Genomic DNA, 15,760 nt, shown 5'->3' with positions numbered 1-15,760 from the left:
AAAAAAAAAAATTGAATGCAAACACCCAGGACCTTTTGAATTTGTATTAACTCATTTTTCTTGTTTTCTTTGGTTTGACAATTTGAATAAATAAAATAAGTGTGGGAGGCAGTACTGTTTGTTACAAAAAGGAAATATATTTTTATTGGAAATTCCTTTTGTATGAGAGGCACCTGAGCTAAGAAACTAAGATCATTTAACCCCCAAAACTTTTCATTCATAACTGATGTAGAGCCCTGGAGGAAACCATCCCCTACCAGTCATTTTTGTATCCTCTTTCCCTTTTTTAAAGGAAGGAACTACATATGAAATACGTAGCACCATTAATTTAAAAAAATCCTCCTAAGTGCAGTGATTTCACCATAAGTAACAAAATATTCTATTTATTTCTAAATTTGAAGAAAGTTCATGTGTTTCGGGGTATAGGCTTCGTCTCTAGCATGAGAAATGCCTAAAACATTAATAAAAAGACATATTTCTGAATAACTTGTTGTGCCAGGATTTCTTTTACAAAAGCATCTCATTCACATTAAAAGCATTTATAACAAGGAAAGTTAAAGTAAATTAAGCTCAAAGATAAAAGCCCCTTTTTACTAACACCTTGTGCTAGAACAGTTGCCAAAATGTATGCTAATCATGTCAATGTTGTTAGTTGAGCTGGCACAAAAATAAATGTTCCATTCATTAAAAACCCTAATATCCATTTAACAGTTTGAGAACCAGTGAATCCTCTTTGCCCAATTTAATGAAGAAGAGATTGCTCTGATATTTGCACTGCCAAAGCCATTCTTATACTACAGAGAAAACTGTTCATTAATTTGGATTGGGAAATTTAAAAGCAACATAGCAATTTCAGCTACAGGGGAAAAACAATTTACAGTTACTTGAGTCTTCAGAGTAGATTCCCTGACCCTATTTAAAAAAAAAAAAAAAAGTCTTGGCAATAATGCTTCTATCAATGGTGGTTAAAAAGGAAAAAAAATAGATCCTTCTTTTAAAACAATTTTAGTAGTACGAGTACAATGAAAATAATATCCAAATCCGTCGTGTTTCCGGTGTTCTGCGTGTGTTTTATGAAAACAACGGGCATAATCGTGCTATGAAAAACATCACTGAAGCAATATTAGGGATGGTATGAAGTTGACCTGATTTCAGTAAGATACCTCTTAAGGATTCCAATTTGTGCTCCCAGAAAATGTCTCAATTAACAATTGTAAAAGGAGGAACTATGCAATCCTCTCCTGAGTCAATGGCGACTCAGGTTCTAATCTCTTGTTGGAGAAGTGAAGATTCTGTGGGGTCCTGACCTTCGATAGACCATGGAGAATGTAAGGAAAGACAGTACTGAACATATGGTGCTTTTCAACTCCACACTGGGCAGTCTCAGCTTACAGAGGCCAGAGACTAAGATATCTAAGCATCTTCTTCCCTCTAGGTAGATTTGCTCATGTCAAGAAAGCAGTCAATTACTGCAAAATACCATTTTGCTGACTTGTGAATCTCTGCCTCACCATGTGCCTTCACAGAGTGAATTATAAATAAATCTTTATTAAAAGGTAGAGAAATGACAGTCATGCAAATAGACTTGGACCAGGAAAAAATTATTTTTAAATTGGTCATCTCTCAGAAAAACGACCCCCTGTAATATCTTTTCTACATGTCTCTACATCTGATAAAAGATAATACATATTTTTCAGATCAATATATACATACATGCAAATAGTCTATAATAATATTCTAAATGTCAGTCATTGTACAAAATTGTTTTTAAAATGGTAGCATTTTTTTTTCTCTGATAAACCCCTAAATTGGGAACGTATTCCTTTATGGGTATAGAACAAAATTGGATGAACTTTAAGCCTTAACCCACTAATGTCAAGAAGTATTAAATCTAATCATGTATTAAAGTATTATATTTAATCATGGGATGATTAAAAAACAACAACAACAACAGTCATTCATTCCATTCGTATTATTTTAGTACTCTTAATTACCAGGGACTTACCTGAGAGCAAGACTGCGTCTTTGGCCCTTAAAGACTTTAGATTATGGTGCAAAAGGCCAATAAGAAAACCCATCAATCTCAAAACACTGTGTGGGATAAATGCCTACTCCCAGGATGTCAAGTGAATAGGACCTAACCCAGTCTTAGAAAGTACTGGAGAAGGCTTCCCAAAGGGGCTGATTTCTAATTTGGGCCCTCTCAAAAGAGGTGATGTCTAATTGAAAAACTTAGCCAGGGGAAGTTGGCAGAGGAGAGAGACGGGCATTCAAGGAAGAGGAAATAATGTACAAGCACGCAGGCGAAAGTGAGCATGTCACGACTGAAGAATCATATTTGTGGCCAAAGGGATGAAGAGAATGAATAGGAGCTTGGAACTGTAGGTGTACTGCAAATAACGAAGGGACTCATTGTCAAACTTGGAGGTTGCAATTTCTATCCCAGGGAATTTGTGTTTTAAAAAGATCATTTTGGCCATGTATGAAGCTTCTGTTGAAAAAGATTCTCAAGACTCACGACAAGGTAGTAGTGATAATTCAAGGGAAAGGTTGGGCTTTAAACCGGGGAATATGAACGAGAGATATTACAGTATGGAATACAGCAGGTAAATAATTTATAGTTGATAAAGCTATACACTAAAGCTATAAACTTGTGATTAAAAATTAAAAATCCACATGTGAGAGACGAGAAAATTCACAATTTTCATAATTGGCTTTCAAGCCTATTTTACAAATTTGATAAGGATAGGGAAATCATTTACGAAACATTAAATGAGCAATGAAAGCATTGGAGCCATAGTCCCCTTTCTAATGTTGGGTTTTATGATGCAGATGGAATTATAAAGGGCACTAATTTACCCAGTTTATTTCATATTTATGACTGTCAATTCTATTCAATTTAACAAACATTATTGTGTGCCCATGTGGTAGCTATTCCAACATGACATTGACCTCATGAAGAATATTTTACCCATTTGCAATATTTTGCCTGTGGTTGCACTAAATATCTCCACAGGCAGAAGAGTCAGACTAAAAATTTAAGAAAAAAGGCAACAAAATGTCAAATGGACAATATAAGATGCGAATATAATTTCAAGTGTTGTGTGCATATCAAGAAACAGTGATATGTCTGTTGCAGGCAATTCTGACCAAGATCCAGGAACTAGGGGCAGGTGAAATGGGTAGTTATAGTCAAGAAATACATAGGTCTTAAGGTTTAACATCACTTTTGGATGAAAGAAGTCATTCAGCATATCTTATGCCTCAGTTTATCTTGTGCAAATGAATAATTTACTAGTATCTAGTACTTACTGGTGGAAGTTTCAAACGCAGGCTAAATAAACATATAGCAGATGTAAAAACAGTATCGTATGCAGTCCTAGCTTCAAGAAAAAAGTCATTTGTCCTCTCTTCCAAAAAATTGCCCCTCCTAAGACTCATCTGCATGGAAATGATGAACTTGCTCTATCTCCTCATGAAATTTTGAAAATCAAATAAATTAATTCATGCAAAATATTCCACACAAATGAAGTACTCCACAAAAAGTAGCTATTAGTATTGCTTTTGGAATTAACTAGTGTGCCATGAAATTGTCTTAGCAGTGTTTTCACTCATGCTTCCATCAAATTCACTGAATCAACATCTTTACTACACAACAAAAATCCATAAAACTGATACTGTTTTAGACTGAAGGCCCATATGCTCAAAGCAATCTAATATACTTATCCATTTCTTAAGCCCTTTGACTTTTCCCCCCTTTTTCCTTACAATGAATTCATATATTCTTTTTCATTTGGAAATCTCATGAAGGCCAGGACTTTGATTTAAATTGTCAGACCACGGAACTTTAGAGATAATGTAGTCCAACCCTCTCATTTTGCAGTTGAAGAAACTAAGAGATAGAATAGCTAGAAAAAAAAATTGACATTGTAGGGGATTAGAGGAAAAAACAGGAATCATGAAGGGAAAAATATTCAAAACCCTACTGAAAACAAAATCCAACTTTTCCTTCAAATATTTCCCTTAAAACATATACTTTAATTTTACTTTCATCAAAGTTAACCAAAGTGTTATAAAGACAATACCAAAAATTAAAATAAAAAAACCTCTGAGACGAAATCTCAGCTAAACATGAAGTCAATCAAAACTAATATATTCATTTGAATTATCAAGATTTATGATTTTCCCTGCATGCACTGGGAGAAAAAAATAAACACAATTAAAGATAAAGTTACTCCTCATAAAGAGAAAAATACAGAAAATTACACAAATACATATTTTTTATTTTTATAATTTTTAAAAGATTTTATTTATTTGAGAGAGAGAAAGTAAGTGAGTGAGAGAGAGAGAGAGAGAGAGAGAGAGCATGAGCAGTGGGGAGGGGCAGAGGGAGAAGCAGGCTACCAGCTGAGCAGGGAGCCTAATGGATGCTGGGCTCTGATCAGGACCCTGGGATCATGACCTAAGCCAAAGGCAGATGCTTAACCAACTGAGCCATCCAGGTGCCCCTACAATTATGTATTTGACAAATATAATAATTGCAATAAAATAGTAAGAAAACGTAAAACTTTAAGAGACTAGAGAATAAGGGAGAATAATCAAGGACAATTTTATGAACCCTACAGAAATATAGAAGGAATAAACTTGACTTAAAATGTGGAAATGAATATTTACTTATGTAAAATTCATGTAATATATTATAGAAAATGTAAGTCCAAGTGTGGATACAGGGATGTGATTGATTTGACAATGAATTGGGACACCTGGGTGGCTCAGTCGGTTAAGCAACGGACTCTTGATTTTGGCTCAGGTCATGATATCAGGGATGTGAGATCAAGCCCCACATTGGGCTCTGCACTGGGCATGGAGCCTGCTTGGGATTTTCTCTCTCCTTCTCCCTCTGTCCCTCCACCCCCCTAAAAAAGAAAAAGAAACAAAAGAAAGAAAGTGAAGATGACCAGGCTGACATACATAGTAAGGCAGATGAAGGTAAACCCAGAAAGACTGGATGTTAGGAACTCATTTACAACCTCAAAGGAACTTTGGATTACTGTCCTTCTCCTTATAGATTTAGGTACAATATCCTGAATCTTCAACGAAGATAAAAATTGTTATCATTATTTATTTACTAAACACATTAACTGAACATATTAGCCAATGCTTATTACAAGCAAGACATTGTGCTAGGCACAAGGGTCTTCTTCCATCCTCAAAAAGATTACTCCCCAGTTTGGGAAAAACTAATGTAAACCACACAAATATGGAAATGAACATGTTGCTTCTCCCATCTACTCATCACCTGTGCCTCTTACCTATGTCCCTCTACCAGACAGACAAAGGTCATGATAGCAGATCAGAGTGCTAACGAGAGATACGCAGGATATCTATAGCTAATAAGGGGAACATAAAAATTATTGGAGGAATATCATCTTTGCAATGTATATGAATTAATAAATAGAAATTGTTTTGTGAATAGAATAGACAAATTTAAAGAATTTAACAACATATATTTCTTTTGCTCATTTTGAAAATCAGAATTCCCTATAACTCTCAAAGGAAACTTTCACTTAAAAAATTAAAGAAATAAAGGCAATAGGCATTGTAAACCAGTTACTCCTCTCAGAAAGATCATAAATTTTAGATTTTAGAATAATTAAAATGTAACTATGATATTCATTGATTCTACATATGTACAAGCAACCTGCCACCATGTTTCACAAATAGCACTGATTTCTATTTTGCAAATATACTTCAAATCATCTCAAATTCATAGTTTTGTGTTAATAAGCTTTCTTAAGGTGCTTTCTTGGCAATTTGATTTAATGGGAGTGTAAAATGTACTTTGGGAATTGTTATGTAAATCTTTCAAATAATACTATGTAACAGTATTTTTCAAAGTTATGAGATCTGATGAAATGTATGATGAGAGGACATTTTAATGTTAATATATAAAAATTACTGCACATACATTCTGAATTCTCCATTTCATTATGAAGAAAAAATACTCTGGAGAAGGTAACTCTAAAAAATTCATGGGAAAAAACATTGTATTTTAAAGGTAGAGTGGGATGGGCAGAGGAAGAAAAATTTAAGTGAATAATAATTTTAAAATTCTAAAAAAAAATTTGAATTACTTAAAAGTTATTTTCCCTTTGAAAAACATCATCCACCTTCCTCCTCACCATACACCGCCCCCCCACACTGCCTTATTAACTGGGGAAATCAGTTTCCTTCACATTTTTGTAGTTAAATTATAAGATCCTAAACGTTTTCAGAGTCCAAATAAATGTGGGCAATACTAACCATAAAACAGGTGCTAAAAAACACTATTTCTTTGAGACAGCTTTCAATTTATGATCCTTTCATTTTTCGACAGTAAAAAACTCCATTTTATTTACAGATTTTTTTGTAAATAGCAGTTAACATTCACTGCAAGGAGAGGAATTTCAATAACAGGTATTTACCTTATCTTTAAAATACTTACAGGGAGCCATCTAAACATTCAAATTTAGCAAAGCCAACCACCCTGCCTGTGTCTGATTTCTCCATCTAGTCCACAAAAGACTTTATCCTACAAAAAGCACTAGAGAACATACCATTTTCCCCATCTCATTTATGAACGTGGTTAGCAATTTAAAGTACAGATTTCTGTGAAGAATAACTGAGTATAAGTTGCCTTGTAAGATTCTTTGAAATAAGAGATTCAATACAACTTAAGTGGATCAGATTAATTTCTTTTTTGTGCTTTCTGCTTGACTCAGGCCACGCAGTGTGAGGTGCAATGACATAACCACAGTCTCATTCAAACCGCTGGGCGGGGATTGTCAATTAGCCCAGCCAGAGATGACTTCTAAAAGCCCTTAGTGGTGAAGGTACATATTGGAAAAGACAGGTAAAATATATACAAAAACTCACAAAATATCTGTCTCATTGAACCGGAAGGAATCTTCAGACATCCATGTTTTCTTCCCCTTTGAGCTTCCTTGATCATAATCAACCATCCTGTCAGGGTTTCATAAGGGAAGCTCAATACTCAGAATGCCTCTATTAGCCTATCTGTAAGGAGAATAGTGCCCCAAAGATACTATGCCTTCGTGCATGGAATCTATGGCTATGTTACGTAACATAGAGAAAGGGGGCTTGCAAATGTAATTGACATTATGGATCTTAAAATAGGGAGATATCTGGACTTAAGGAAATAGAAAGACTCCTAAGTCACAGTCAACAAGAAAATAGGGCTTCAGTCCTATAATCATATAGAACTGAATTTACAAACAACCTGAACGAGCTTGGAAGTGGATTCATCCACAGAGCTTTCAGAAAGTCATACAACCCTGATGACACATTGATTTCTGGACTGCAAAGACCAAGCAGAGCACTGACTGAGCTCCTCTGTACTGAGACTTCTGACTAGAGGAATGGGAGTTAATAAATGGGTGTTAATCTGAGCTGCTAATTTTGGGGTAATTTGTTAAGGCAGTCATAGAAATTACTACTGTATCCTGAAAAATGCATTACAGATCCATTAAAGGCTGAGTTTAGTTGACCGAATATAACAAAATCTGGTTGTATTTTGGGCAACTTTTACAATAGATGTTTGAATTTTCCTTTACAAGAGCGTTAAGTACCTAATTCTAAGTAAAAAAAAACCCAAATCTTAGAATAATCAATATAAATATATATGGAAAATGAAATCATGTATTGCGAACCTATTGTGCTCCAGTCAGCGAAACCCTGCCAGTTAGACTCTATGTTCATTTTACTTTTACGAAGTTACATAAATAAACAGAAAACCAGAGGTGTTTTTATTTCCATAAAGGATTTTCTCGGTTGACTAGAGCTGGAATGAACAGTGCAGAATTGCGGAATTCATCTCACACCCAGTTTGGGATGAGATGAACTGAATGGCTGATATTTGTAATTGAGATATACTGTGGGTGGATGTGTTATGATTGCATATGTAAAAGGTTGCTCTGATTTAAAAAAAGATGCATGTTAAAATGTATCTTTCTTTTGTTATTGCAGACAAAAGAGCCTTTCTAATGGATGAGTCTCTCTAATCGATGGATCATTTGAAGTGACTTGTAATCTTTAATTCTTTGAAAACAAGCACTTTGGGAGGTTTTTTTTTTTTTAAAAAAAAACACACATTCTTATTCTACTTTTCTACCAACTCCACTTCCTATTCAAAAGCTGCTTAACTCTATACAATAAATTCACAGAAGATGAAGTTCATTAGAATCATTGATTTAGTGTGCACTGAGTTTTATTGGGCATTTATTATTGGCATAACCAATACATAATAGTCCAATAGGATTATATTATAGAATACATTTTGTACTGGTAGAATGATAGTATTTTGCAAATACAGTCAAATATTTTGGATTCCTATCAGGACTCCTGTGACTGAAAGGTTAAAATGCCGTCGCATTATCCTTCATTTGGCAAAAAGGTCCCTTTCTTAAATGTGTACATTTCTCTTTCATTTTGTATGTCAGCCATTTTTGATGATTGTAGGGTTTTTGTTCTAAACTCTAATCTAAGAAAAAAATTGGGGACACTGGTTCAAGTATGTTTGAAATTCAAACATTAAAAAATTTTAAAATAAAAACATATTCCAAGAATAGAATTTCCACGTAGTTAAGAAAAAAAGAATCGAGGTGGAGAGACAAGGGACCGTATGTGATCAGTTAGAACACATTTTTGTAAGAAACTGGGGTGATCACTCATGGGGCTAAATAGCTCATTTCTAAAAGTTTCCCAATTTTAAGTTATACTTCCACAAAAGGAACAGGTCTTTCCTACCATCATCTGTCTAACCACCCACTAGGTTGTGGAACAATTTGTAGTCGGGTTATTCACTTATAAAACACACTTAGAACAGGCAGAAGCTCTAGAACTGAGTTTTACATGTAGATGAAAAGCCTGGCTGCTTCTTCTCTTCTGGAGGTTTGGCCGTTGGGTAAACGTGAGCCACGTGTCCTATGACAGTATTTCCCAAAGACCCTGAAGGAGATCAGCACCTGCAGATGTAGGTCCCAGCAGTTCCTGCTCAGGCTTGGGATGGGAAGGAGAGGTTTTCAAACTTGTGAGAAAACCTATGACATCACAATCTCTTCCCTGATAGCTTTTTAAGCTGTTTTTGTCACGGAAGACTGACATGCCCCCACTGTCCTGAACGGTGTTAACCACTGCCCAGAGCAGGGCTAGTGGCTAGCTCCAGAGCTCTTCCAGCCCTGATAAGCTGAGACATGTTGTTAGAGCCTTGCCTCTCAATATGTGCTATGTACATCAGCAGTAGCCACATCTGGTTGCTCCTGGGACATGAAGAACTTAGCACCCCCCCCCAGATCTATTACCAGAATCTGTATTTAATAAGGTCCCCAGTTGATCTGCATGTACATTAAAGGTTGATAAAAATGTGTTTGGATCATTGGCTCTCAAGCTTATTTCATGCTGAAATAACCCAGGGAGTTAAAACAAAAAGCAAAAAAAACCAACAACCACCTGATACCTAGGTCCCACCCACCAACTTTCTGATTGAAGGGGTATGGGGTGTAGGATGGGAATCAAGATTTTTAAAAAGCTCCCAGGTGACCTGAATGTGAAACAAAGTTTGAGAATCACCAGGTTGTCCCGTTATTCCTGTAATTTGCCATTTTTACTTGATACTTTAAAATCCAGCTAATTTGGGATTTATTCCATCACTGGCATCCTCTCCAAACCTGCTATTAAAAAAGACGCAATTTCAAACACTCCCTAAAGACTGAACCTATAAATTAGCATGAATCAGGTCTTTTTTTTTTTTTCCCCATCAGAATGTCGTCATCATCATCATCAAAAGCAGGCAAAGTAGCTAGAATGATAACTAGTATGCCTGCTCATACCTTCTGGAAATTTTGGTCTAGGACAGTTATTGGAATAGAAGCCTGATGTGCACAGCAATTTTGTCTTAAAAATAAAAAGCTGTGGTTCTAGAACCTAAATAATGTCTTCTACCCAGAAGAGACTCATACAAACATTTGTGGAAAGAATGAAAGCAAGAATGGCATGTGGTCCTCACACATACGTTAGAATAATTATGCACTTCAGAAGAAAACTATCGTATCTTGACTTTAAAAGACAATTTAGCAGAGATGAGGAGCTACGCCTGGGAGTGCTACTCTAAGGAGGGTCTGCGGGGAGAACAGGTATGATCTGCGCCATCATCGTACAGACCTTATGTTCTGGCTCATGCAAAAGCGAGGGAGTGGGTAAGAGAAGTCTCATGTATGGCCACTGGGGCAAAAAAAAAAAAAAGTAATTATTCAGGAGGCTGTCTTTTCCAGGATCTGGAAACCCCATTTCAACTACCAATATTAGAGGTATTTAGTAAGGAAGAATAGGAGAAAAATATAGAAAATCTATTTTAGGCATGAAAATCTGAGGGCGACAAAAATGGAATTACTATCAATTTTAATTGTTGGGAATGAAAGAGGTGCTGATGACAAGCTCACTATTCATCCTCTCATTTTGTGTGGCTGAAAAGAAATGGAAAAATACTGTCTAGCTCCAGAAAGTAAATAAGGATCAGCAACATTGAACGAAGTAAAGAAAATAGGCATTTACTAATCCTGGATCTTCCAACTGCCGGTATTAAAACCTTAAGGACATTTCATAAGTATCTACGAGCCCCGTGTTCCCCAAGTGCGCACAGGAGGATGCCCGTGATCTTGTTCTGAGGATTGGACATAATGCATGTAAGTGCAGAACACTAGGTCTTGTACACAGTTTAAATATTGGTTCCTTTTTACTTCCCTTTTGCCCACCCCACCTTATTTAAAGTATGACACATCAAGGGCACAGAAATTTCCAAGGCCAATTTTCAAATCCTCAGGACCTAGCACTAAATATTTGGTTGAAATGGACAAATAACCTAAAAAGGTGGTGGGTTTTATGCTGAGTTTCAGTTGCTTTGAATGGGGGTTGGGAGGGAAACCCATGAAGACATATGAAAATTGACTCATAAATTAATTTACTGAAAACTCTCATTAAGCATCTAGGATGCGGCACGTACAGAGATACTCTTCACATGTACTATCGGAACTTTGGAGCTCAGAGTTTAGTTAAGGACACTGAAAATAAAACTGCAATTTAATGAGATAAATGTCTTAATAGGGGATGCATAAAGCCAGGAGAATCAATTGAAGCATTTGGCCTATAGTATTTTGTATGCAGCTGGTTTCAGTTTCAAAATTATTAATAATCTCAAGGCTGAGTACATTTCAGTGAGAGTCCACATACATTGTTATAGCAGAACGAGCAGGAAAGGCGAGCTGAAAGATTTGGGGAGTTTGGCTATAGAGGCATCATCTGCTCCTTAGTTTACAAGACTCTTCTTTCTTTTTCCTGCCTCCTGCTTCCTAATTACATCCAAATGGTTCTCTCATTTGTTTTCCTGGCCCTTCCATCTGAGACACGGTGCCAGTAATATATGCCATCTTCATTTGGCTCCTTTCTCTCTAATCTGCACTGCTAACCTATTGTTTTTGTAAAAATGTTGGATTTGTCAATTCCTTCTCACACCTGTCATACGCTTGAGGTGGATACACTGGCATATTTATGATTAAAAATTAAGGGGCTCCTGGATGGCTCAGTCGTTGAGCGTCTGCCTTCGGCTCGGGACGTGATCCCGGCGTTCTGGGATCGAGCCCCACATCAGGCTCCTCCGCTATGAGCCTGCTTCTTCCTCTCCCACTCCCCCTGCTTGTGTTCCCTCTCTCGCTGGCTGTCTCTCTCTCTGTCGAATAAATAAATAAAATCTTAAAAAAAAAAAATTAAGTCACCAGACAGTAAACGTACTAAGACAACCATCTCTTTCACCTTTTACTAACCAAACCATAAATGGACACATAAAGATAATTACAGACAGATTTTCACTACTTTGTGAAAATACACACAAAGAAATTCTCTTCTAATAGAATTGTAATATCATATTGACAATTGCAAAGGTACATGATTTCAAGGAGTCTATGCTGCTGGAAAATTCAAACAAGTAGATTGCGGATGCAAGTAAAAAAATGGGAATTATTTTGTGGAAGGCTATTGGCCAATATGTATACATTCTAAATTGCGCATTTTTTTTCCCCTTTGCACTTCCGCTTCTAAAAAGATAACCAAAGAAAATAGCTTCGAACTTGGGTGTATGAGCACACATTTTGCAGAGTTTAATAGTAATGAAAATACCCTACATTTACATGAATATATAATTGGTTAGATTATGACATAAACATAGTAAAGACAATAATTGTCTGAATTGTCACAAATGCCATAGTGATTTTTTTGTCTCCCTGTATTATCTCTAAAATTACTAGAGTCATCTTGTTTTTCTCACATATGAATTTATTACACCCCTGACAAAGGCTCCCTATTCATCTAGAACAGGCTTCCTTAACCTGGTCCATGTATAACTGAAATAGGGGTAGACAATAGAAAATAAAGTGGGACAGGCCAGTAGGGGACACATTATCAAGCAATTTGCATTCATGCACAGGACAGTAGTCATAAAATGAATACACACTTTGTGATCCAGGAATATGGGAATGCGTTTAGCTTAGCACTGCTGGTAGCAGTTTTGATTTCTCTGTGGTAAGAGCCTGTATGAGGATCAGGCTAACACAGAAGGGAAGGAGGGAGAGGGAGGGAGGGAGGAAGGAAAGGGAGAAAGACAGGAGAGGGAAACAGAACAGAAAACTGATGGCATCTTTTAAATCCTCCCATCCATCTGTGCTTGCAACCAGCCACTCTGGAGACTTTCCACTGTGTGAACAATAAACCCACACTGCTGATTTTAGTCCTCCAAACTATTTTGAATCGTCACCCTGGTAATTATATTTTTTAAAGCCTTGACTAATACTTCATTGGGACAACTGGTTGTAGTTCTCTAAACACAACAGGACATCTATGTTTCTGCATTTTGCACATGCTGGTCCCTCTGCTTAGATGCCTTTCCTCTCTTATCCACCTGAAAAAACATCTGCAATCCATTAAGTCTTAGCTCGAGTGCCATTTTTTCTGAAAAGCCTGCTCTTGAGAGCTTATTTTCTTCTGCTTACGGGGCATTTCACACAGACCAATACGATAGCAATGCACGGAAAATTCTTGTGGATTATAACTATTCTGCATGATTTTCTTATCACCAAAATATAAGTTTCTCAATGGAAAGAGACTTATAAAGAAAAAAAGAAAAGATAGGACATTTTTTTCCCAATCAGATCAGAGATCTTTCATTCAATATTTGGTTTTTAAGCCCAATCTAGTTTCTTACAATGGGTGAGATTTTACTCTTTCACTGTTTTGTTTTTGTTTTTTTTAGATTTTTGCTTGAGTCAATTTACATAGGAGGAATAGTCTGTCTCTAACATGTTCAGTGTCTTTATGTTTGCTCAGAAATTCATGAGGCAAAACTGTTCTCATTAGCTTCCCCTTTTCCCTGAAATTTCTGGGTCAACTAAATTATTAATAACTTCAGATGCTGCGGCATCTGCTATCAATGTAGGCCATGGGAATATAGGATATTAAGTAAAAAATAAATTGTAAATATCTATGGAATAACGAATATGAGAATATAATTGATTCACTTTATTTTATAGTCGCAAAATACAGGATCCTGAGTCAGAAGCCCTTGATTCAAGCTCAACTTTTGCCAGCTACAGCTATGTTTGTGATGTTGACCAAATTAGCTTTCAGAGTATCAGTTTCTTATTCAGAAAATGTAGATAATACTATGAGGTTGAAATAATACTAAAAGAAAAGCAGGCAGGTGAAAATAATTGTATATTCTAAAATGCTAGATTTGACTTAGCAGCAAAGAGGTCACTGTGGCCTTGACAAGGGGAGTGTCAATGCATGGTGTGAGGGAAGACAAAATTGCAGACTTTAGAGCGGTCAGAAACTAGGGGCAGACAATTCCCTTCAAGGAATGTGGCTTTGAGAGAGAGGGGAAATAGAAGGCAAAGTCAAAGAGCAGTATATGATTGGAGGTTTTCTTTCTTCCTGCCTCCTGTGAAAAACATCGGATGCAGTGGAATTAATATGAAGGGAGATGTAGAAGGAGAAAATAGAAAAGAATCAGGAGCTCAAGTCAAAGATAATTCAGGAGAGCATGTTATCCAAAGAAGAGGTAGAGGCCAAAGATGGGTGAAATTGTAGAATGGGTGAAATTATAAGTTGGTTGAAGGAACTTAAAGGAGTAATTACCTATTCTCTCTGTGAAGTACAAAGAAGTAGAAAGATGAAATCATCTGTTGAGAATTAAGGGGAGATGGGAGAGTTAGAAGTTTGTGGAGAGTGGAGGATGTCTGAAATAACTACTTTCGGAAAAGAAAAAGGAGCTAATTATGGAAAGGACAGCAATGGATGCTTTATCATGAATTGGCATGATATTGTGATCTTCTAAATCCCTCTTCATGTACACAGACACCAGCATGGAGAAAGGGGACCTAGGAATCTCAACCGAGACAGATTTTAAGAGATAGGAGTGATGACAAGAAAAAATGGGGCAAAGGAGATGAAGATACTAGAAGATACTAGGGTGGTTGAAATAGACATAACACTAAAACTTAAGAAAGACATTAAGCAATTCTGATGAGAGAGCTGAGACGGAGAAAGCAGAAGACGCCATAGGTTAAGAATACATAATAAGGTGGACGAATTGAGTTATTTAAACTAAAAGAGTAGATTAGAAGGTTGTGGTCAGACAAAACAATGTATTTCTTATTTTAGAAGTGGAGCAGTTCTGGCCAAATGCATCGTCCAAAGTGTGCCCAGGGCAGGTGGAGGCTTACACAGTGCGGGTAAGAGGGTCACTGGATAGAAGGCAATACCCCAATACTACAGTAGTGCCTGGATCAACTACCTGGATGATGAAGTAACTCAGAGAGTGTCAGGACTTAAGGAAACAAAAAAACCTGGTGCTGGAGACGAGAACTCTCATTAAGGAAATGTACAGTATTTGAAGGCTTCTGATGTCTAGCAATCACTCATGCTGTCTGGAACCTGAACGCTCTGTCTCCAAACAACATACAGAAGGTCACTGCGAGAGAGCTATTGGGCCTGCCATGAAATGGTTTTCCCAGTACAGCCTGGACCATCCCCACTGGAAATTCTATGAAGCTATAGCTCATGTATTAGTGGGTCATTAGCAGCAGAAGGCAAATTGGAAATGGAATAATATATTTTAATGTCATTCAGCTCACCATTCTTATGCCCAAGCATAAGACCTCAGCTCTATTTTATATCCTGAAGAATCTACAGAGTCCTATGTCCACAATGACCCTCTAGCAACAGGTGTGCATAGAAGGACTTATAATTTAATTTACCTCATTATGGGAGGGTAAGGAAGTACATTTAAATTTTAACATGATTGTATTATAAATCCATATTAAACATAAATAACAAGTTTGACTAAATTTACTTTGAATTGGCAAGATTAAGTTTTCCATTACTGAGTGGAATGCTGTTTAAAATAAAAGTTAAATTGAGTTATAGAAAAATACAGTTACATTTTCACCATGTGAACATATAAACAGTAAAATATGTTACCTGCCACAAACACAATAGAGTTTGGGTCAGGCAAGTTAAAAAACTAGGAGACAGATGGAGTGGGAAACTGGCTCAAAAGAAAAGACAATATGAGTTGAACAGATGATTGAAGAGGCATGCATCTAGAATGTAGACCATGAAAATACAAAATGGTGGGTTTAAGATGAACAAAATTACT

The sequence above is a fragment of the Ursus maritimus genome, unplaced genomic scaffold (assembly GCF_017311325.1).
Source record: "Ursus maritimus isolate PB19 unplaced genomic scaffold, ASM1731132v1 scaffold_10, whole genome shotgun sequence".
Classification (NCBI taxonomy): Eukaryota; Metazoa; Chordata; class Mammalia; order Carnivora; family Ursidae; genus Ursus; species Ursus maritimus.
Note: the sequence above shows the minus strand (reverse complement) of the source record.